This window comes from Ovis aries, chromosome 6, assembly GCF_016772045.2.
Source record: "Ovis aries strain OAR_USU_Benz2616 breed Rambouillet chromosome 6, ARS-UI_Ramb_v3.0, whole genome shotgun sequence".
NCBI classification, from domain to species: domain Eukaryota; kingdom Metazoa; phylum Chordata; class Mammalia; order Artiodactyla; family Bovidae; genus Ovis; species Ovis aries.
The window spans coordinates 100,439,999-100,462,350 of record NC_056059.1 but is presented as its reverse complement, the minus strand read 5'-3'; the positions used below and the strand labels follow the sequence as shown (position 1 = coordinate 100,462,350).

The following is a 22,352-nucleotide window of genomic DNA, read 5'->3' as shown; positions in this document are numbered from 1 at the left end:
CCAGATTAGTAACTTTGAGTCAACTAGACACATGTGAAGCCACAATGGATTTAAAGCACTACTGATAGATGGTGGAGTTTAAAAGGCCAGTGAACCAGGACTTTTTTTTTTAATAAACTAATCATGGTTGTTTGATTCTTTTGTGTGTCACCTAATCCCTTTAAAGTATTTGTTGTTACTACTTATAAAAGATAAGTCCTTTTTTACAATGGTACTTCCAAGGCCACCAAATTAAGAGATTTGAATTCCTATTCTGCCTTGGCCTCTTTTTAAAAAATAATGTGTATTTATTTATTTGGCCTCATCAGGTCTTAGTTGCGGTATGTGGGCTCCCCAGTGATCTGATGCGGGATCTTTTCTGTGCCTCTTGGCTTGTTGCCCTGAGGCATATAGGATCTTAGATCCTTGAGCAGGCATTGAACTGCACTGGAAGGCGGATTCTTAACCACTGGGCCATCAGGAAGCTGTTGCTGTGCTGTTTGGTTCTTCATCTGTTGGCAGCCCTCATTACTGCAGGTCCCTTAGATAACAGTGATCATTGAGTTCTGACACTTCTTTAACTTTCCTTGTTTCTTTTTTTTTTTTTTTTTCACTTAATTTTTTTTTATTTTTTTATTTTTTTAGTTTTTATTTTTAAATTTTAAAATCTTTAATTCTTACATGCATTCCCCCCCTTGGTACCAGTGTTGTGAGAATCATCATGTTACATTCTGATTTTTTGACATGTGTAATAGGTATATCCTCAGCACTTGATGAATCTGCCAGGCCCAGCTTCCTCTTCCTGTATAATGTTTCTTCCTAGCTATGTCCCTCTGTTCTCCAGCCAGTGTGGTCTTCAAAGAGGCCAGTTAATCAATGGCACCCCACTCCAGTACTCTTGCCTGGAAAATCCCATGGAAGGAGGAGCCTGGTAGGCTGCAGTCCATGTGGTTGCTAAGAGTCGGACACAACTGAGCATCTTCACTTTCACTTTTCACTTTTATGCATTGGAGAAGGAAATGTGAACCCACTCCAGTGTTCTTGCCTGGAGAATCCCAGGGATGGGGGAGCCTGGTGGGCTTCCGATGATGGGGTCGCACAGAGTCGGACACAACTGAAGCGACTTAGCAGCAGCAACAGCCTAAGAAAAATAGGAATATGGCTTTTCGGCCGGAACCGCCATCTTCCAGTGATTCGCCAAGATGACCAACACAAAGGGAAAGAAGTGGGGCACCCGCTACATGTTCTCCAGGCCTTTCAGAAAACATGGAGTTGTTCCTTTGGCCACGTACATGTGAATCTACAGGAAGGGTGATATTGTAGATATCAAGGGAATGGGTACTGTTAAAAGGAATGCCCCACAAATGTTACCATGGCAAAACTGGGAGAGTCTATAATGTTACCCAGCATGCTGTTGGCATCATTGTAAACAAACAAGTTAAGGGCACGATTCTTGCCAAGAGAATTAATATGTGTATTGAGCATATTAAGCACTCTAAGAGCCGAGATAGCTTCCTGAAACGTGTGAAGGAAAATGATCAGAAAAAGAAGGAAGCCAAAGAGAAAGGGACTTGGGTTCAGCTGAAGCGCCAGCCTGCTCCACCGAGAGAAGCACACTTTGTGAGGACCAGTGGAAAGGAACCCGAACTGTTGGAGCCCATCCCCTATGAATTCATGGCCTGATGGGTGTAAAAATAAAGACCTGGACTGTACAAATGTTTCTCTTGAGTAGAGTTGTTGTGTCCAAATTCAGTGGGTAATGTCTTTTCAAATTTAGTGTTTTTTCTTCCTGAAAGGTATAAGATAGTTTGTTGTTCAGTATTTTTTAATAAACTGCCAGATATTATTTAAAAAAAAAAATAGGAATATGATACACAGTCATTATCTGATGTTAGAAAGTCATGCCAAAATTATTTTGTATCTTTTTTTCCTTCCAGGTGTCGGGGGTGGCAACTAATTTATTTGCACAGAATCTTTTAGTTTTATTGCCTTGCTCTAGGTAATGCATCCATACACATACGTTTTGCTTTATAAATCATATAATTTAGGAGGTGATTAAGTATTGTCTATAGGACTCAATACTGTAAAAGAATCTTACAGGTATCTTCTCAAAATTTCCAAATTTCTTAGTACATTTTGAGTGTTTGAGTTTGGATGGGCACCTTACTGTTTTAATTTCTCTAACATTTATTTAATTTGCATTACCTTACTGGTATGTATATTATATAAACATATATACACACACATATTTTATTTTGAAGAAATAAACTCAGGAAGTTGGGGAAATAGTAGAGTCCCACATACTCTTCACCTGTCACTCTTGGCCACTGGTAATATCTTATGTGAGTAAATTACAGTACTTATTTGAATTTCATTACTAAAATCACAGTGATTTTGCTATTCTTAAAATGTTGACAAATATAAGAATGTTGATATTGTGATATTCATTCCTCAGGCAGTGAACAGGTTAGGTTCTGGGCTTTGTTTACATAGGCAGCAGAATCCAGGGAATTTCTTCCTTGAATTTTCTATAAAAAGAACAACCGGTAACTAGGCAAATGGCTGATTATTTTCAACCAAGTAGGTCATTCACAGCCCTGGCTCTAGTCAGATAAAATCAATCACATGTCATTCTTCTTAATTCCTTTTGGCTGGGCTTTTTTTTTTTTAATGGATTTGTCAGTTTTTATTTAACTTATTCTCCATAGAAAGTAATAGGTCATCATGTGAACAAAAAATTTTCATAAGGAAAAATTTCATAAGGCATAGAGGATATGAATAACAATGACTTGGCATGATTATATAGACATAGTTACAAAGTGTTGTACCTAGTTTATGAAAATACCTATTCTTCACAAATATGACTTAACTACCATTGGCAATGTCTGATACCTCAAAGACTCTCAGTAAAATTCCAAAATACCCCCGGATCTTATAAAGTGGCCTGGCTTTTTAAAATCTAATCACTACTATATCTGCTTACTGGAAACTTTCATTCTTACCAAGTAATAGAGTAGTAAAGAAAGAAGTACTGGGCAGTTAGTCAAGGGATGGTGTTTATTAACTACCTGCTATCATTTTGTTGAATACAGAGGAGATTTCAGAAATAGAAGGGATGTTCTTAGTATAGTTGAATAAACAGCTGTAGAACATTACCACACATTATTGTATAATATATTTCAGCAAATTTTATTCTCTCTCTAAATACACACACACTGGCATGTAATTGGCCTTCAGTATGCACTGAGTGAATGAATGTAGTTAGGTAATAAGCATGTTGTCAGAAAATGATGTAAGTCTTAAGAAAATAAATGTTTACTGTCACTCCTAGGAATTCTAAGACTATTCATTATCAAGTGAAAGAATGATAATATATGTTTTATTATGTTTCTTTATTCTCTTTGTCCTAGAAATCCCTCAGTAAATTCATAATCAGATCTTCTTGATTAAAGCCTGAATCTCTCTGACTCGAAAGCCCAAGTTCTTTTCCTGTGGCACACTGCTCATTAAAACACAGTGATTTAGATGATATATGCCACAGTTAAGTAAACAAGTATGAAATAAAAATAAACTCAGTTATTTTTAGAAATATCATTGTGTGTTGATTGCCTAATAATTTTATTCAGCCTGATTTATTTGTGTGATGCCTCTAGTGACTAAGTTAATCCAAATATAAAGGATTCAACTTGCTCTGGGAACCTAGTTCTTCTTTCCCAAAATAATACACTGTAAATAGGTTCTCAGATGATGCTGTAGTGTTTATTAATAATTGTATACTTTTTTCATAATTACTTATTAAATGTTTTATTGTTTGCTGTCCTGGGTGCCCTGGTATTTGCATGAATGTTTAAGACATGGATACTTATGCTCTCAATAACTTTATAATATGATGATAAGATAAACACATAAATGTTTGAACAGTATACAGTTAGTCTGTCTGAGGGGTACAGAAGTTCTGTGGATACTTAGCCGGTAGAAAGATTACTTGTAGTTGAAATGATTCAGATAACCCTAAGATGAGGTTTGATCTGAATATCAGGGGAATTGATTGAATTTCCTTGGTGAATCCTGTGAGATTTACTTCAGAATTATAGAAAGTAATAAAATCAACTGATTTCACCATTAATGAGTCAGATGAGGTCTCTTGGGAAAAAATTCGCCTGGATTTATTATTTAAGAAATGAGGAGAAGGGATAGGGATAGTCAAAACACATGAAAGCCTTTGTTTTGCTCCTGAAGCTTTTTACAACTAGGTCACCATGAAAATTGTACTAAATGACTTCTATAGCTTATATTCTTTTAAGGATAATTTGATCTGTTGGATTGATGACAGTTGTGCTTTATATATTTCATTTGCTACATTCTGAAATAAATTAGATGTTCTCTCTTTGGTCAAGATGAAAACTGATGTATTGCTGTTTTATTATTTCTGATGTCTGGCTGTGTTCAAAGTATTTCTGTTGTCTTGGAGTGAAATAGCATTGAGGATTTTGCCATTGTGAAGTTCAGTGTGGCTAAAGAGGTATCTCACTGGTGGCAAGCTTAAAGGAAGGCTGGAGAAGGAAGAGAAAGGACAGTGGTGGGGAGGGCGGGGTGGAGGCAGGGGTTGGGAACGCCATCAGGGGAACATGGAGAGAGAAAATAGAAAAAAAACACTTCCCTGTACAGGGCGCTTGTTCTGTCCAGGGTCATTTGGTATAGCAGATGTTGACCTGTACCTAGGCAAACCTGGAACATTTCCTCCCTTTGTCAAACTTTATGAAAAAGCAGAAAGCGTTGAGTTTGCTTTAGTTATACAATAATTACTAATGAAGAATGGGGTCATAACATGCAGTTGTGTTCTCCACCTCCTTCCCCACAGAGACCTAGATCTAAAATCTGAGTCACCAGAGTAAATAAGTTCGGTGATTCCCAGCTCGAGTTAGCTTGCATAACCACCACACGCGCTGGCATAGGTGTTGATATTTTCAGGAGGGTATGGAGAAGCCTGACAAGACATGGCAGCTGCTGGAAAGGCCTTTAGGCCACTGTAGCACCAACACACACTTGTGTAGTTGGGAAACAGAAAGGGGGAAATGTGTGCTGAATAGCATTTCTGAGATGATAATACTGTAGTGATCTCTATTCACAGCTAGGAGTGTTATATCTTTCTTACAAAGCTTATTCCTTTTTCAGATGCACTTTAATTTTTTTCAGCCTAATACATTCATCAGAAATGAGCCAGTTATTGACTGTTGCCAGTATTAAGAGGGCTTCCCAGGTAGCACTAGTGGAAAAGAACCTGTCTGTGATGCAGGAGACATAAAGAGACGCAGCTTCGATCCCTGGGTCAGCAAGATCCCCCTGGAGAAGGAAATGGCAACCCAGTCCAGTATTCTGGCCTAGAGAATCCCTTGGACAGAGGGGCCTGGTGGGCTACAGTCCATAGAGCTGTAAAGAGTCAGACACTGAAGCATGCATGTATTATTAAGAGATCTTTAAAAGGATCCCCATATTCTAGCCTTCCTTCTTCCTGTTCTGCTGTTGACACCCACTTCAGTGCAGTGGTTAATAGTTGTTTCACGTATCCTAATGTCATCTGACAAAGCATCATTCCAGTCCAGTGAAGTTCTCTTAAGCAAGTGCTATTTTACTGGAAGGAGACGGGTTGCATTCCAGTAGCTAATTGTTACTTTGGTCTTGTTATTTAACAACAGGTATGCGATATAGATAGTAATCATACCTGGGTATGCCTTCTTGCATTTTTGTTAAAGTTTAGAAATGCTCTTTCATACCATAGTGGTGATACTGATTTGTATTTGAAAAATTTTAACCTTATTTTTCTAAGCAAAGGTAAGTACTGTGCACAGGTTTTGAGTTAGACATTTGCATTTTGTCAGCTATTATCATTAAGAAATCAATTTTTTAAAAGCCCTGTTTTTATTTTTAAAGAAGTTTAAATATGGCAAAGTAGTAAAGAATGCTGTGGCTTATTGGAGTTACAATTAAAGCTAAATTTCATTATTATTTTCCTCATGAGACTTGAATTCACTAGAAAATGTCAATGAACAGCAATTTAGAAGATAAATTGGCCAGATGCCTGAAATAGAGAAGTTCTACCAACATAAACAAGCAGTGAAGTGAATTTTTAAAAGATAGATGTTAAGCATAGTGTTAGATTGAGAAAAGTGTTCTAATAGTATAAAATTAGAGTAGAGGAAAATAATTTGCCGGGTGAAAAGTTAGAAGTAAATGAAATTAATCTATCATGTGAGATGCATTTTGCCTTGTTTATCGACTAGTAGGGGGTGTTTTGGGCTTCTCTGGTGGCTCGGTGTATAGAACCCGCCTGCCAATGCAGGAGATGCAGGTTTGATCCCTGCGTCAGGAAGATCCCCTGGAGAAAGACATGGCAACCCACTCCAGTATTCTTGCCTGGAGAATGCTATGGACAGAGGAGCCTGGTGGGCTACAGTCCATGGAGTCGCAAAAGAGTTGGACACACCTTAGTGACTAAACGCCACCACCACCTAAGCTACAGGTGTTGAGGAAGAGTTCCCTTTGGTAGCCTGTGTCAGGGACAGAACAGGCAGAAAGCAATCTTCTTGATCTGTTGTTAATGGAAATTCAAGGTGAAGAAGCACATGGAATTGTAGGGGGGACGGAGAGAGAGAGAAAAATGAATGAATAAGTTCATAAATGTATTGTTGTGTTATTCAGTTGCCAAGTCATGTCTGACTTTTTTCGACCCTGTGGATTGGAGCATGCCAGGCTTCCTTGTCCCTCACCATCTCCCAGAGTTTGTCCAAGTTCATGTCCATTTAATTGGTGATGCCAGCCAGCCAGCTTATCCGCTCTCGCCCTCTTCTCCTTCTGCCTTCATATCATAAATGTGTACATATACTTATATGACTGGCTGTCAGAGAATTCTGTCTCTGGGTACTGGGCTACAGATAATGGCCAGTTATCAGTCCTTGGGGTTGGAACTGGTAATCGAAAGTAGGCATCCCAGGCCTAGGAAGAGACCAGACAGGGGCCAGACTGGGAATCTCCAGAAGTGTCAGGTCAGAGGCCTAGTTACAGTAAGTAAGGGATAAACAGGCCTGAAACAGCAGAGAGGGCCAGAGTAGAACACAGTGGGAACCAGAAGCAGCTCGGAACCCCAGTTATCTCGTCCGGGGTATAAAGGCGGGGTGAGTTAATGTTAATAGTGACTCCATCCAGAATTGAGGATTAGGGCTGAAACTTAAAGCATCTCCTGTCAGAAGTCTGTATTGGTGATCTAGGATTTAAGTGACAGGAGAAGCAGAAACAGGCTTGGCTTGACTTTTTTTTTTTTTTTTTAAATATTCTGTTTTATATACCATCTTTTAAGGACAGAATTCATTTCCATTGTTAATCAGTAATCATTCACTTTGCTTTGCTGGCACTCGCGTGGGATCACGAGATGCAGAGAACTGCTGACACTTGAGAGCAATGTCTTAACAGGGAACTGGTGCTAAAACGAACAGACTGAAGCTTTGGGGTAAATGTACTTTCTTGCAACATAGGAGGATATGAAAAAGCGTGTTAGGCATGAGAGTTCTAATGTCACAGTTCTGAAGGCAAAAGTACACTCTGTTTAGTTTTTGAGCAGGGTAAGAGGAAGCAAGGAAAATGTACAGTTAGGGTCATTAGATGTTAAAATGAGAACCTTCCATACCTTTTTACTTGCTAGAAGAAGTCGTAGTAGCGTTTTGGGGGTTTCAATCAGCTGATACCACCTAAAGGGGGACTAAAAGGTACTTTTGGAACCATACTGGAAGTTGAATAATGAATTGAATGAATGGGACTTGAGCAGAAGAAACCAGAGCAGCTCTTGGGAGCCTAGCAACAGCAGCAGTTTTTATACCTTCTTTCCAGACCCCTGCCAAGGGGAAGTCAAAAGGCGGGCAGCCCTCCTAGCTGGTGTCTAGAAGGTCACCCGTTAGTAGCTTAACTACCCCTTTCCCTTCTCTGGTCTTTCCCCTCCCTTCCCTCCCCGCTTGTATAAATGTCAAGATAACCCTATTTATCCCATCCACAGAGGCAACTTCTCTAAATGAGAGAAAGTCTAAATGCACGCCAGAGACAGTGCCATAGGGCTGCCGATTCTGGGTGATGTCATGCTGCCCTGGTTCCATGGTGATTCTTTCTTGATATTTTACAACTTGAATTCCTGTGAACTTGCTCTGTGCATGTTTGGGGGAAAGGACACAAAAAGAAAATATATTTAAAGGGTAAGATGGCGGGTACTTACCAAACACCAGGGATTAGGAAGTTAATAAAGTGATAGTGGCTAGAGTCCTTAATATTGCATCAGTGCAGACCCCCTAACCTGTTTCACTTCCGATTTCATACCTTGTGCGAGCATCTCAGCTTATCAGCGTTCTGTTCCTCACACACTGACCCAGCCCCTAATTCCTGAAAGGCTCTGAGCTCCTGGTGGTTCTGACTGGATGGGATTGTGATAGCTTCCACTAACCTTAACACCACACAGCACTTCCAGAACATGCTGCAGTGGATTCCCCTGAGTGCTCCTCATGGTCTTTCCAGCCCCCACAGGTGGAGTAGCAGCCACTCTTCCCCTTGTTAGTCATGAAGTGTCCTTCTTTTTTATCTAATTTTTAAAATCTTTTGGCCACACCATGCGGCATGCAGGATCTTAGTTTCCTAATCAGGGGTTGAACCCATGCCCCCTTTGTCGGGAGTGCTGATGGACTATCATTCTTATCCCATCCTGTAGCCTTCATTTTTGCTGTTTTTTTTTTTTTTTTTTTTTTGCTGTCATGAGGAAATCACCCTGAACTTCATAAGTTCAGCTTGCAGTAAAGTTTGTGTTTTTCTTTTTTTTGGTCTCCTGGTAGAAGTATTTCTTGGTTATTAAAACTTCTAGGTCAGGATACAGGATGCTTGGGGCTGGTGCACGAGGATGATCCAGAGAGATGATATGGGGTGGGAGGTGGGAGGGGGTTCAGGATTGGGAACTCGTGTACACCCGTGGCGGATTCATGTCAATGTATGGCAAAACCAATACAGTATTGTAAAGTAAAATAAAGTAAAAGTAAACATTAAAAAAAACTTCTAGGTCAGCAGACTTAGAAAGAATTTTTGTTCATAAGACAAAAAGCAAAACTTTGCGAGAAGAAAAGATACCACTCCACTATTACTGTTTGGTTGCTACCTCCAGGATATTTTGGAGGTGAGAGATGGCATATATTGGTTGGTGGTTCATAGCCTACTTTATATCCTGCAGGACGGCACCCCAGATTCAGAATCTTTTAGCTCTGGCAACTATTACATCAGACTTCCAGGTGTAAGCATTGCTTCCTACTATGGGGACAGCTGTGTCTGAATAAATACCTACTTGATAAGACTTACCAGGCCCTGTGTGTCCACCCATTGCCATTTGAAATGAACTCCTGGATCAGAGGCCATGTGGTTTATTTTATTTAGATAGTCCTTTTTGCTTCTGAGGTGGCACAGTGATAAAGAATCTGACTGCAATGCAGGAGACACATAGATGCAGGTTCTGTTCCTGGGTGGGGAAGGTTCCCCTGGAGGAGGAAATGGCAACCCACTCCAGTATTGCCTGGAAAATTTAGCTGTGCTGGCTCTTGGTTGCTGCATGAGCCTTTTTCTAGTTGCCGTGAGTGGGGGCTACTCTTCTCGCGGTGTGCTGACTTCTCATCGTGGTAGATTCTCTTGTTGCAACTCCAGGGCTTTAGAGCACAGGCTCAGTTGTTGTGGCGTTTTGTTGATCTGTGGCATGTGGGATCTTCTAGGACCAGGGATTGAACCTGTGTCGTCTGCATTGACGGGCGGATTCTTTACCACTGAGCCCCAGCCAGGAGATTTATAGGATGCAGTTGGTTATTCCTACGTAGTGGTGCTGGCAGAGGCAGATTCAGAACTGCTGTCTCTTCCAGCGAGGGTCAGCCATCACTGTGTCTGTAATCCAAGGAGCCGGGTGCCTGTGGAGAGGTGGTGCCTGTGGGGGACTCACGCCAGTGGCTTCTCGACAGTAGAGCAGTGAGGTCCGTCTTAGTGAGTCAGCATCGTGGTCCCTTGCGTAACTGCTTCTCCTGCCACCTGATTGTGATTATTTTCATGAAATCTCTGAGCATGGACTAGGCTGGCTGGAGAGGGAGTGTGACCTGAGCGGATGAGGGTCATCTTACCCACCCAGTTATTAATAGGCTTTACATTTTTGTTTGCATTGGCACTGGCAGAATTCTGGTGAGGGACGTTTTTAGACTGTGGCCCTGTTGTGAGAGGTTCATTCAAATAGTCATTCCCTTCATGACTGTCCCTCTTAGTTTTTTCTCTGATGTTTTTCTTCAAGGCCATTGATCATGGCATAGAAAAGGGAAGGATTGCAGGCTCTCTAGTCACTCTAAAAAGTGTCTGCTACAGAAATAATATATTCTACGAGTTCTCAAAATTTAAGCAAGATTTCAAGTCACATCCAATGGCTGTATTAAATTTTAGCCTATTTTTGTTTTACTTGACTGAGATCTTTTCCCCTTTTGATTTCTTGTTTTATAGTCCTTCAATCATAAAGGCCTCATTTAGAAACTTTGAAATGTTGGTTTATAGAATTCCAAAATGCCATATAGCCTGTATTTGCGATGAAGTGTGTGTGTGTGTGTGTGTGTGTGTGTGTATTTACATGTACTCATTTGAGGAAGAGAAAATGTCTAAAAAACATGTATATTCTAATATCCTAGTAGCGTGCATGTTTAGTCATGACTCTTTGCGACCCCATGGACTCTAGCCCACCAGGTTCCTCTGTTGGTAGGGTTTTCCAGACAAGAGTACAGGAGTGAGTTGCCATTTCTGACCCCAGAGATCTTCCCGACCCAGAGATCAAACCCCCGTTTCTTGTATCTCCTGTGTTGGCAGGTGGTGTCTTTACCACTAGCATGTCCTGGCCTGTTAATGATCAACTTTGGGGCCTGGATTAGGAGAAAAGAAGAGTTAGTGTTGTGGTGGAGAGCAATGTTATTGTTTTGCTTCAAAAAATATGTTCTACTTGACATTTTATATTCTAAAAAGTGTGTATTTTTATTAATATGAAAATGCCAGCATATTTTTATTTCTTATAATGATAGAAATAATTTGTGGATGATTAAGGGTTAATAAACAGTAATTACATATAAAGCTATTTGTGCTGCCAACAAAAGCATATACATGTCATTTTTAATTGAAGTATGAAAGTGAAAGTCGCTCAGTTGTGTCCAGCTCCCTATGACCCCTTGGACTATACAGTCCATGGACTTCTCAAGGCAAGAATACTGGAATGCTTAGCCATGCCCTCCTCCAGGGGATCTTTCCAACCCAGGGATCAGATTACCCAGATCTCCCGCCTTGCATGCAGATTATTTACCCCCTGAGCCATAAGGGAAGCCCAAGAATACTGGAGTGGGTAGCCTATCCTTTCTCCAGGGGATCTTCCCAACCCAGGGATCAAACTGGGGTCTTCTGCATTGCAGGCAGATTCTTTACCAACTGAGCTATCAGGGAAGACAGCTGAATTTAAATCTTTTGTAGCTCAGTCGGTAAAAAAATCCGCCTGCAATGTGGGAGACCCGGTTTCAATTCCTGAGCTTGGAAGATCCACTGGAGAAGGAAATGGCAACCCACTCCACTATTCTTGCCTGGAGAATCGCATGGACAGAGGAGCCTGGGAAGCTACAGTCCATGGGGTTGCAAGAGTCAGACACGACTTAGTGACTAAACCACCACTGTAGTTGATTTACAATGCTATGTTAGTTTCAGGTATACAGCAGAATGATTCAGTTATATGTGTGTTCATATATATTTCAGGTTGTTTTCCATTATAGATTATTATAAGATATTGAGTATAGTTCTCTGTCCTATACAGTAAATCACTGTTGCTTATTTTTTAAGTACATGTAATGTTTAAAAAAATCTTCAGTGTATGTATTTGACACTCAGGTTTTTATTGAAAGTCATTGCAGGAATTAGTTTTTTAATGTAATTATACTAAAGTTGAATCTCTTTGCTTATCTCATCAACATAAAGTTTCCATTTACAGCTATAATTGACAACAAGTACAATGTATCCTAATCTGAAATGTCTAGAATTCAGAAGTTGATTTGCAGTGAGGAATTGCAGGAGAGAGTCTTTATATATATTATTTCCCTTTGCTAATTTTAGGTTTCATGCCTGAGCATCTGATAGGACCCTGATGCTATGACGGGCTCTTAAACAGGAGTGTATGGGTGTATTTTCCAATTTTTAGTATTTGCAGACCATGTACGTCATCTTTAAATTACTAGCTGCTGCTGATTTTGTCATCCTTCAAAGGGCCCTTCAGTATCTATCTCCCTCTCTGTCTTTTTAAATGAACCTATTCCTTAAGTTGGAGAAGGAACTGGCAACCGTCTCCAGTATTCTTACCTGGAGAATCCCATGGACAGAGGAGCCTGGTGGGCTACAGTCCATGGGGTTGCAAAGAGCTGCACACAACTGAGCAACTAATACACATTCCTGAAGTATATACTAAAAGTGAAGAAATTGTAAGTATACGGCTCAATGAATTTTCTGTAAATGAACATGCTGCTGCTGCTGCTGCTAAGTTGCTTCAGTCGTGTCTGACTCTGTGCGATCCCATAGATGGCAGCCCACCGGGCTCCCCCGTCCCTGGGATTCTCCAGGCAAGAACACTGGAGTGGGTTGCCATTTCCTTCTCCAATGCATGAAAGTGAAAAGTGAAAGTGAAGTCACTCAGTCATGTCCGACTCTTTGCAACCCCATGGACTGCAGCCCACCAGGCTCCTCCGTCCATGGGATTTTCCAGGCAAGAGTCCTGGAGTGGGTTGCCATTGCCTTCTCCCTAAATGAACATGCTGAACCGTTAAAAAAATAAAATGGAAAGTCTAGTCAAAGGCAGGGAAAAGTACTTGCCAAACATGTATCCAGCAAAACATTTGAACCAGAGTATCTGAAGAACTCTCATAACTTAATAAGACAAAGAACCCTATCAAAAAATGGGGAAGAATTTGCACTGACATTTCACCGTGGACATATGAATGGTCAGTACATTACACACAGAAAGATACAAGTACATAGAAGATGCTCAGTCAGCATCACTAATCATCAAGGAAACGTGGATTAAAACCATACAGTGAGACTCTTAATACCATACACTCACTAGAATGGCTAAGAATCGAGTTTCACAATGTTAGCATTAATGAAGGTGTGGAGTTTCCTCTCATACTTCGCTGATAAAATGGTAGTGCCACTTAAGCAAATAGTTGGTTAATTTCTATACAGTTTAACTTATTCTTTATGAGCTGTAAATTCCGTTTCTAGGTATATATTTGAGAGAAGTGAAAGCATGGTCTTTGTTTGCTTTTCATGAATAATGACATTAATACCCTTTCATCTGCTTGTTTGCCATCTACATCTTTTTTTTTGTTTTAGATGTATTGACATCTGTTGCTCTTATTAAAATTAGGCTACTTGTTTACCATTGAGTAATAAAGAGTTCTTTATATGTTTTGGAAATACTTGTCTTTTATCTGGTATTTGTTTCACAACCACCATCTCCCAGTTTGTGTCTTCATTTTTGAAACAGTGTCATTTGAAGCACAGAAGTTAATTTGATAAAATCCAGTTTCTCCAGTTAATTTCTTTCACAGTTTGTGCTTTATATCTTATTAGATTTTTTTTTGCCCAACCCAAAGTCACAATAGAAGTTTAAGGTTTTACATTTAGGTCTGTGATACATTTTGGTTCAGGATTGGATGTGATGTGATACGGGTTGGTTGAGATTCTTTTGTTTTGGATTTTTGCATGTGGATGCCCGATTGTTCTAGCACTGTTTGGTGAAGGTTTTTCCTTTCACCATTCAGTCGCTTGAGATCCTTGTCAAAAATCAATTGATCACATATGTTTGCATCTGTTTCCGAAATCACTTCTTTTCCATTGATTTAGGTTTCTATTCTTTCACCAGTACCACACTGTCTTTATTACTGTGGGTTTATAATAAATCTTGTGATATCACATAATATGTAATATGAGTACTTCAGTTTTGCTTTGTTTTGAAATTGTTTTGGCTATTCTAGTTTCTTGGCTTTGCTATGTAAATTTTAGAATTCTGATGGTTACCCCCACTCCCCCAAAAAAGCTACCTGAGTTTTAATTGGCATTGCATTGAATCTATAGATACATTTTGGAAGAAAGAGTGAATCTAAGTAATCTTTTGACGTATTTACTCTCAGCTTGGGTGGAGGTAAGAGGGAGGGATTACACACAAATCTTGAACTCTTTCCTATAGTGTTTATTTTCTGTGGCTAAATAGGTAACCCTGGTTAATCTTTCAGTGTGTTATGGATTGAGTCAGTGTTTTCAGGTTTTTGAAGCTAGGACCTGAGGAAGGAGGGACATACCCATACGGATTGAGAGAAGGCAAAAATGAATCCTGTGGGTATGGATTGAAATTGAAGGTATCAGTGCGAATGTATTATTTTTGAAACCAGTATGTGTATGTGCACATGGGTATGTGTGTAAGAACAAATGTGTCTATATATATTTATATGCATGTATTTCATAGTAGTTCTGTCCAAGAAAAAGATGAAGAACAGTGGGCATAGCTAACTCCCCATTGTGGTCTCTGATATTAATCTTATGCCCAACACAAAGGAACTGGAGTTTCTCAGAGGAATGGCTTATTACAAGAGTACATACCAGATGAATCTGTATCTTTGTATTTTTTTTTTTAAGCAAGAAAATAGGAAGATGTTTTCGAAAAAAAAATGGGAGCATGTTACAAGCCTGTTGGAGGTCCTACTTTCTCAGTCATCAAATTAGTATAATAATGAACTGTGAATCATTAAAAAAGCAATTTGTTATCCATAATGTTAATAAACTGATTAATAAATGAATAAATAGAGAAGGGAGGTCTCTTGCTTATAGTAGAATTCTAAATCCTAGAGGGAGAAAAATCATCATTTTACAGCCTTATAGTAAATGACAGATAAGAATCATAACAAAATCTAGGGAGAAATATTGGTGAGAAGCAGGTGTCTCCCCACACATTATATACAAGGTATAAAATAGGGGTAATATATATTGGTGAAGTCCTGGTGAATCTAGATATGATGCCCTGAGGGATACAATGTCATCTATGTAGTATTCCAGCCAAGACTATGTAACATGAGTCTGGAGGAACCACTGGACAAACCCCGCACGAAGAACATTCTGCTTAATAAAAAGGGGAGTAGTTTATGTTCTTTAAACAAAAAAAATCATAAAAAATGAACACTGAAATCATGGGCAGCTTAAGAAAGATAACCACTAACCGTAGAACCTGGCCCTGGACTAGATTATATACCAGATGCAGAGAAAAATACTATAAAATTATACCATTGGGTCAACTGAAATAAGTTGGAGTACTGATCTTAAATGCAGATATTGCAGCCATGAAATTAAAAGATGCTTTCTCCTTGAAAGAAAAGCTTTAACTAACCTAGACACCATATTAAAAGCAGAGACATTAATTTACCAACAAAGGTCCATATGGTCAAAGCTGTGGTTTTTCCAGTAGTCATGTGTGGATTTTGAGAGTTGAACCATAAGGAAATTTGAGCACCAAAGAATTGACGCTTTTGAACTGTGGTGTTGGAGAAGGCTCTTGAGAGTCCCTTGGACTGTGAGGATGTCCAACCAGTCCATCCTAAAGGAAATCGATCCTGAATATTCACTGGAAGGACTGATGCTGTACCTGAAGTTCCAGTACTTTGGCCATGTGATGCAAAGAGCTGACTCATTAGAAAAGACCCTGATGCTGGGAGACTGAAGGCAGGAGAAGGGGATGACAGAGGACAGAATGGTTGGATGGCATCACCAACTCGATGGACATGAGTTTGAGCAAGCTCTGGGAGACGGTAAAGGACAGGGAAGCCTTGCGTGCTGCAGTCCTTAGGGTCACAAAGAGTTGGACACGAATGTTCAAATTACTGACGAGAACTGTACTTCGGTTATGACAGAATATCTCTGTTGTCAGGAAATGCACAGTGAAGCAAAGGAGCAAAGGGCCATGAAATACATAATTCATCCTCAGTTGCTTTAGGAGGGGGGAAAAACAGCTTGAGTCTGTCTATGTGAAGGGAAAGAAAGTGCAAGAAAAGAGGACAAATGATAAATCAAGGTAACATTAACAATTGGTGACTGAGTCTGAGTGTTTATTTTTGTATTCTTGTATTTGGAGCTTTTCTGTACATTTGAAATTATTTCCAAACAAAATATTTGAAGCACTTAAAAAATATCTGTACTGTATTTTTAGGCTTTCCTTATTTATAAAGGGCTCAGTTCTTTGTCTGGAACAAGTTTGGAATGAACATTTTTATAATATTTTCCTACATGTTGGTGTTGCGGCTCTGCACACTAACCATTGTTGAATATGGTAATAGATGGGAAATAAATCTCACCCTGTGGACAGCCAGGGGAGGGAAACCATTTACTGTGGTTGCTGTAGGTTTATGGAAGTGTTGGCTACATCTCCTGAAGTCTTTGAATTGTTATCTCTTACCTGTTGAAGAAATACTCCGATGATTCTTTTATTGACACATCAGGAATCTAGCTATTTTTCTCTGATTATTTAGATTATTTTCTTTTGTAAACCCAGAAAGATTGTCTTGTTTCACCCTAAGGGTGTTAACTATTCATTTCTTCATTCAAAAAATATTTATTGAATGCCTATGTGCTGGCCCCACCCCTTCCAAGCAATGAAGATGTAGCACTAAGAAAAACACAGCTCTTGCCCTTGTGGATTTTCTGTTTTGCCAGGGAGGAAATACACAAGCAGGAATAGAAGTGAAATAAGTGAATGTTAGTGACGTTGGAGAGAAATAAATCAGGAAAGTGTATTAGGGATGCTGGGAGTGGAATTGTTACATAAGTAGAATGAATAGCAAAGAGTTCACATGGGAGACCCTTGAGCAAAGATCTGAGAATAGTGAGAATGTGAGGCGGGGTTGGGGGGGGATACTCATCTCAGAGTAGTTTTGAGGCAGGACAGCAAGTGTGAAGCTCTGAGGCAGGAGGATGCCTACCTGTATAAGGAATAGCAAGGAGGAACTAAGTTACCTAAGTTCCTTTTTGCTATTTTAAAGATTTTGGTATTTATGAGATGAGAAGCCATTGGGAGATTTGGGGTACAGATGTTACATTAATTAATATGACTTTTGTAAGATTATCAGGATCACTCTGGCTGCTTTGATGAAAAAGGACTGAAATAGGTCAAGGGTAGTAGTTGGGAGGCCAGTTAATAAATTATGGGAAAAAAATCCTAGTGAGAGATGAGAAAGATGATAGTTACTATTATACCAAGTCTCCAGGTAGGTTCGGGGAAGACAGTGACAAGCCACTCCAGTGTTCTTGCCTGGAGAATCGCTGCCGTCTATGGGGTCGCAGAGTCAGACGCGACTGAAGCGACTTAGCGGCAGCAGCAGCTAGGTAGATGATATGAAGGGTAGTCAGATTCTGGATATATTTTGTAGATAGAGCCAGTAGTTTTTGCTGATTGGTTAGAAAGAAGGTGGGAACTTGAGTGGTCATGGAGAAAAGGAGAAATTCAGCAAAGGAAGCTGATGAGTGGCCAATGAGATAGGATGAAACCAGCAATAACTAGGAGAAAAGCCAGGTAAAGAAAGTGTATCAGGGCTTGATGAATCATGCCTGTTGCTGCAGATAGGTTAAAAAAGAGGAGATCGGACTGGTTTTTTAATTTTACAAGATATATGTCAATAATGGGTGACTTTGGAATTTTCAGTGGTGTGTTGGAGAGCAGTTTGTACTAAAGAATACTGGAAGACAGAACAAGGACAACTGTTTTCTTAACTTTCACTGATAAGGGAATCAGACATTGGTCATAACTGAGAGTGTGGGTGGGGTCAGAAGTTTTGCCACTGATGTTTGATTTCTAATGATTAGAAATTGACACATATACTCCGGTGGTTTTGCTTTATTGGGTGGACAGAATTAGGAAATTTATGATGTAGGAAAGAGAAGTGGGACTTAACTAGAGCAATGTCCTTGACTAGTAGGGAGGGGCATAACAGCTAGTATTAAATTGAAAGAGTTAGACTTCGAAGTGGTTTCAGAAAGTTTGGCTTCCCAGGTGGCTCAGTGGTAAAAGAATCCACCCGCCAATGCAGGAGATGCAGGTTCAATCCCTGGGTCAGGAAGATCCCCTGGAGAAGGAAATGGCAACCCACTCTAGTATTCTTGCCTGGAGAATCCCCTGGACAGAGTAGCCTGGCGGGTTACAGTCCATGGGGTCGCAGAGAGGTAGTTACACCTGAGCACACATGTGCACACACAGAATGTTTAGGCATAGTAGAAGAGTGCAGATTCAGATAAGTGGGTAAGTGTGATTCCAGAATTATTTTGGTTGCTTATATAGGAATCATGGAGAAGGAAATGGCAACCCACTCCAGTATTCTTGCCTGGAGAATCCCATGGACAGAGGAGCTTGGTGGGCTACAGTCCACGGGTTGCAAAGAGTCGGACACGACTGAGCGACTTCACTTTCACTATATAGGAATCAATGGCAGCACTGTAGAGTGATTCAAATTACGTGGCTTTTGATTGTCTTCCTGTATGATGCTGTCTGTCAGGTGATCTGCCAAGAATCCTGAGAGGCCATAGGAGGGCTATAGCCCTGCTTGTTACAGTTCCCCCCCTCCTAGATATTTAGCTTTCTGTTACTCTTTTTGTTATTTAACACCTGGAAAGAGATTCCTAAAATTTTGGAAGATATCTGGAAAAAATTATTTTCTTGCAGATCTTTAAGCCAAAGAGTATAATTGAAAGGTCCTTAGAATTTACTAATACCAGCACATTTTCATGTTATAATAAAACCAAGTTAAAGACATAGTTAGGCCAAGGAGGTATAGCTAATTGTCTAGTCAAGGCTAGAATGCAGGTCTCTGGTGTTCGAGTTTATGTAATTTAGTTTTGAAATTCAGTTTTTATACTTATGTGCATATACATTCAGACCCAACCTTTTGACAATAAATTTACTGTAAATTGGAGGCAACCAAAGCATGCAATAAAAACACCTAAAATGTCAGAGTCAAATGAGAACTGTCTAAAATGTCACCTCAATTGTGATTTATATAAAATGGATACCTAAAATTATATTGGATATTGTAACTAGCATACGCTAAAATCATATCAAAGCATTTACTCTTGACTGAATTTTTATCAAAAGATTACAAAACAGAATTAATAGTATACCATTTAAAACCTCTGATACTTGAAGACATCTGTAGATTATGTTAAAATACAAACATGGGCTGAGCAAAACATTGGTATTCTAGCTCATTGTTTCCGGTTCTGTCCAGCTCCCTGCTATTTTTGCTTCTGTGTCTTTATCTCAATATTTGCCTGTATCCATTAATTCAAAACAGGTAAAATCAAATAATCAGCATACAAAACACATACATAATTTCTATGAAATAATAAGTAAAGGGCAAAAAACTGAGGTGGAAATGGCTCATAGAAATGAATAGGCATTTCATAAAAGAGGAAATATGAGTTAGCCAGTAAACCTGAGGAAATGCTTGGTATCATTAATCAACAGGGAAATACAAAGACTACAGTTAGATGGTTTTATACCCCCAAGTTAAGAGCATGGCATTACTAAATGTTGAAGAGAACGTGTGGGTCAGTATGGACTACGTAGTGCTGGTGATAACTACATCAGTCCTGGGTGTTCATTGGAAGGGCTGATGCTGAAGCTGACGCTCCAGTCCTTTGGCCACCTCATGCGAAGAGCTGACTCACTGGAAGAGACCCTGATGCTGGGAAAGATTGAAGGCGGGAGGAGAAGGGGACAACAGAGGATGAGATGGTTGGATGGCATCACCGACTCGATGGACATGAGTTTGAGCAAGCTCCAGGTGTTGGTGGTGGACAGGGAGGCCTGAAGCGCTGCAGTCCATGGGGTCGCAAAGAGTTGGACACGACCAAGTGACTGACCTGAACAGAACTGCGAGCTGGTGAGATTATATATTGCTAAACTCACTTTAGGGAAAAGAAAACTTGGTGACCTCATGAAAAATTCAAAATACACATATTCCTCAACTCCTATGCAAATCCTTAAGAGAAATTATGCCACATGTGGAACAAATGCATATGAGAACTTTCATAACAGTAATGTTCATAATGGCAAAACAAAAACGCAAAACCTTGGAAGAAGACAAAATGCTATTGGAAAGAGAATGGATAACTCAATTCATTTACACAGTGTGGAATTATTCTGCCTTGAGATGAAAGAACTACAACTGTATGCAACATTATGAATTCAACTTGAAAACATAACCGAGTGAAAAAATGAAACACGGGGTTGAAGGATATGTTCGTATGTGGTATGCTTTCTGAAACTCAAAAGAATGATATGAGCCTGATGCTGGAAAAGATTGAGGGCAGGAGGAGAAGAGGGTGGCAGCTGATGAGATGGTTAGATAACATCACCGACTCAATGGATATGAGTTCGAGCAAACTCTGGGAGATGGTAAAGGACAGGGGAACCTGGTGTGGTGCAGTCCATGGGACTGCAAAGAGTCGGACCTGACTTAGAGACTGAAAAACAGCAACTACAAAGCACAGAATATAGGGTAGCAATTACAGAGCACTGAAGAGTTGAGAGATGTGGGTGGAGTGAAGAGCAAATCAGTGAAACATTACCAGTCACTTATATTTAGGTTCTTGAGTTGGATGGCAGGTACATGGATATTCATTCTATGCAGTTCAGTTCAGTTCAGTTGCTCAGTCGGGTTCATTCTATTACTTGCTTTAAATTTAAAGCATGTTACAAACACCATGTTTTATGGAAGTCAGTAGTTAATGTATTTTTTTAAAAAGCAGTGAAGGCATATTCTGATGTTGGGATTTAGGAGACATGTCATCACTTCTGCCTACTTCCTCACTGTCACTTGAATTCCTAATGTTACTTACCATTTCACTGGAGGGATCTTATTTAAAAATCTTAAATCTCATTAAGCCTGTGTCTGCCATCTGACAAGCCACTCAGTAATAGCTTGGATGAATGACAGAATGAATGATTTGAGAAAATAATTCAGGATTTTTCTTAGAAACCACCAAAGAAGTAGATTTAAAAAAAAACAAAAAACTTTTTCATAAGAAGTGAGACAGCAAAGCTAGATTTCTGTTCCATAGGTTTTTGAATGATAATTAACTGTGTATTTGAGGGCAATATTACTGATATTTGAGCTGTTGTACTAATATGATCACAGAGATTAACAAACATGCCAGAACACATAGTTGATCAGAAAAGGAAAATGTCATTGAAGATGAAGCTATTCTTAGGCATAACTATTTTAAGAGTTAGAAGGCCCATACGATTAGTCCAAGCTTCTCATTTTTGAGTGAAGGAGCTTTGGAATTGAAGAAGTAATTGAGTAACAAAAGAACTTGTTGAGAGCAAAGTTAAGAAAGACCAGAATGATTCATGGTGCTGGTGTTTTCATATTGAAATACTGAATGGTAAATAAAAGAAACAGTTAAATATCCTGTAAGTGTGTGTGTGCATGTGTGTGTGTGTGTGTGGTGTGTGTGTGTGCATGCATAGTCACTCAGTAGTGTCCGACCCTTTGCGACCCCATGGACTGTACTCCTTGGGATTTCTCAGGCCAGAATATTGGAGTGGGTTGCCATTTCTTCCTCCAGGGGATCTTCCTGACTCAGGGATCAAACCCAGGGATTGAACCCATGTCTTCTGTGGCTCTTGCTTTGCAGGCGGATTCTTCACCACTGAGCCTCATGAGAAGCCCTAAGTATCCTATAGAAGGCAAGCTAAATATCTTGAGGTTGGATTATATCTATTGGGTGAGGAAGCAGTGTTTTTTATTTGGATTTAGAACATATCAATTTAGCTGTATACCACATTTATCTTCAGATGCTTGACAAATACTCCTAGAGAAATAACATGATTTTTTTTTCTTTTTTGCTCATATTTAATTCTCCAAAAAGAGACATTGTGATCTATGATGTACAGATGAATACTGGACTAAAGTGTCAAGAATTAGGTTCTGAACTGAGCTCTACCACTAAGTAACTGTTGTCATTAATGCATTAAGTAACTTTTCCAGATATCGGCTTCTTCACCAGTAAAATGAAGAAGCTGAACCAGATGGAGCTTTGAATGACTGTATTCTTCTTTGGATTTTGAAATATTTATTTGTTTGGCTGTGTTGTGTCTTCGTTGTGGCACGTGGGGTCTTTGTTGCAACAGGCTGGCCTAGTTGCCCCACAGCATGTAGGATCTTAGTTCCCCCACCAGGAATCAAACCACGTCTGCTGCATTGCAAGGCAGATTC

General features: G+C 39.7%; 1 protein-coding gene and 1 pseudogene across 22 annotated transcripts in view; both read left to right on the top strand.

The window, feature by feature from the left end:
- The window catches only part of WDFY3 (WD repeat and FYVE domain containing 3), a 281,234-nt gene that overhangs the window by 7,602 nt on the left and 251,280 nt on the right, over nt 1-22,352 (top strand). Inside the window, exon 1 of one of the 22 annotated variants that reach the window (XM_042251596.2) lies at nt 1,140-21,861. The exons of the other annotated variants lie outside the window; for them this stretch is intronic. The gene's annotated coding sequence lies outside the window, so the exon portion shown is untranslated. Of the gene's footprint in view, nt 1-1,139; nt 21,862-22,352 lie in introns of those variants that run through there. 22 annotated transcript variants of the gene reach the window in all.
- LOC101110941 (large ribosomal subunit protein eL21-like) lies at nt 1,140-1,705 on the top strand (annotated as a pseudogene).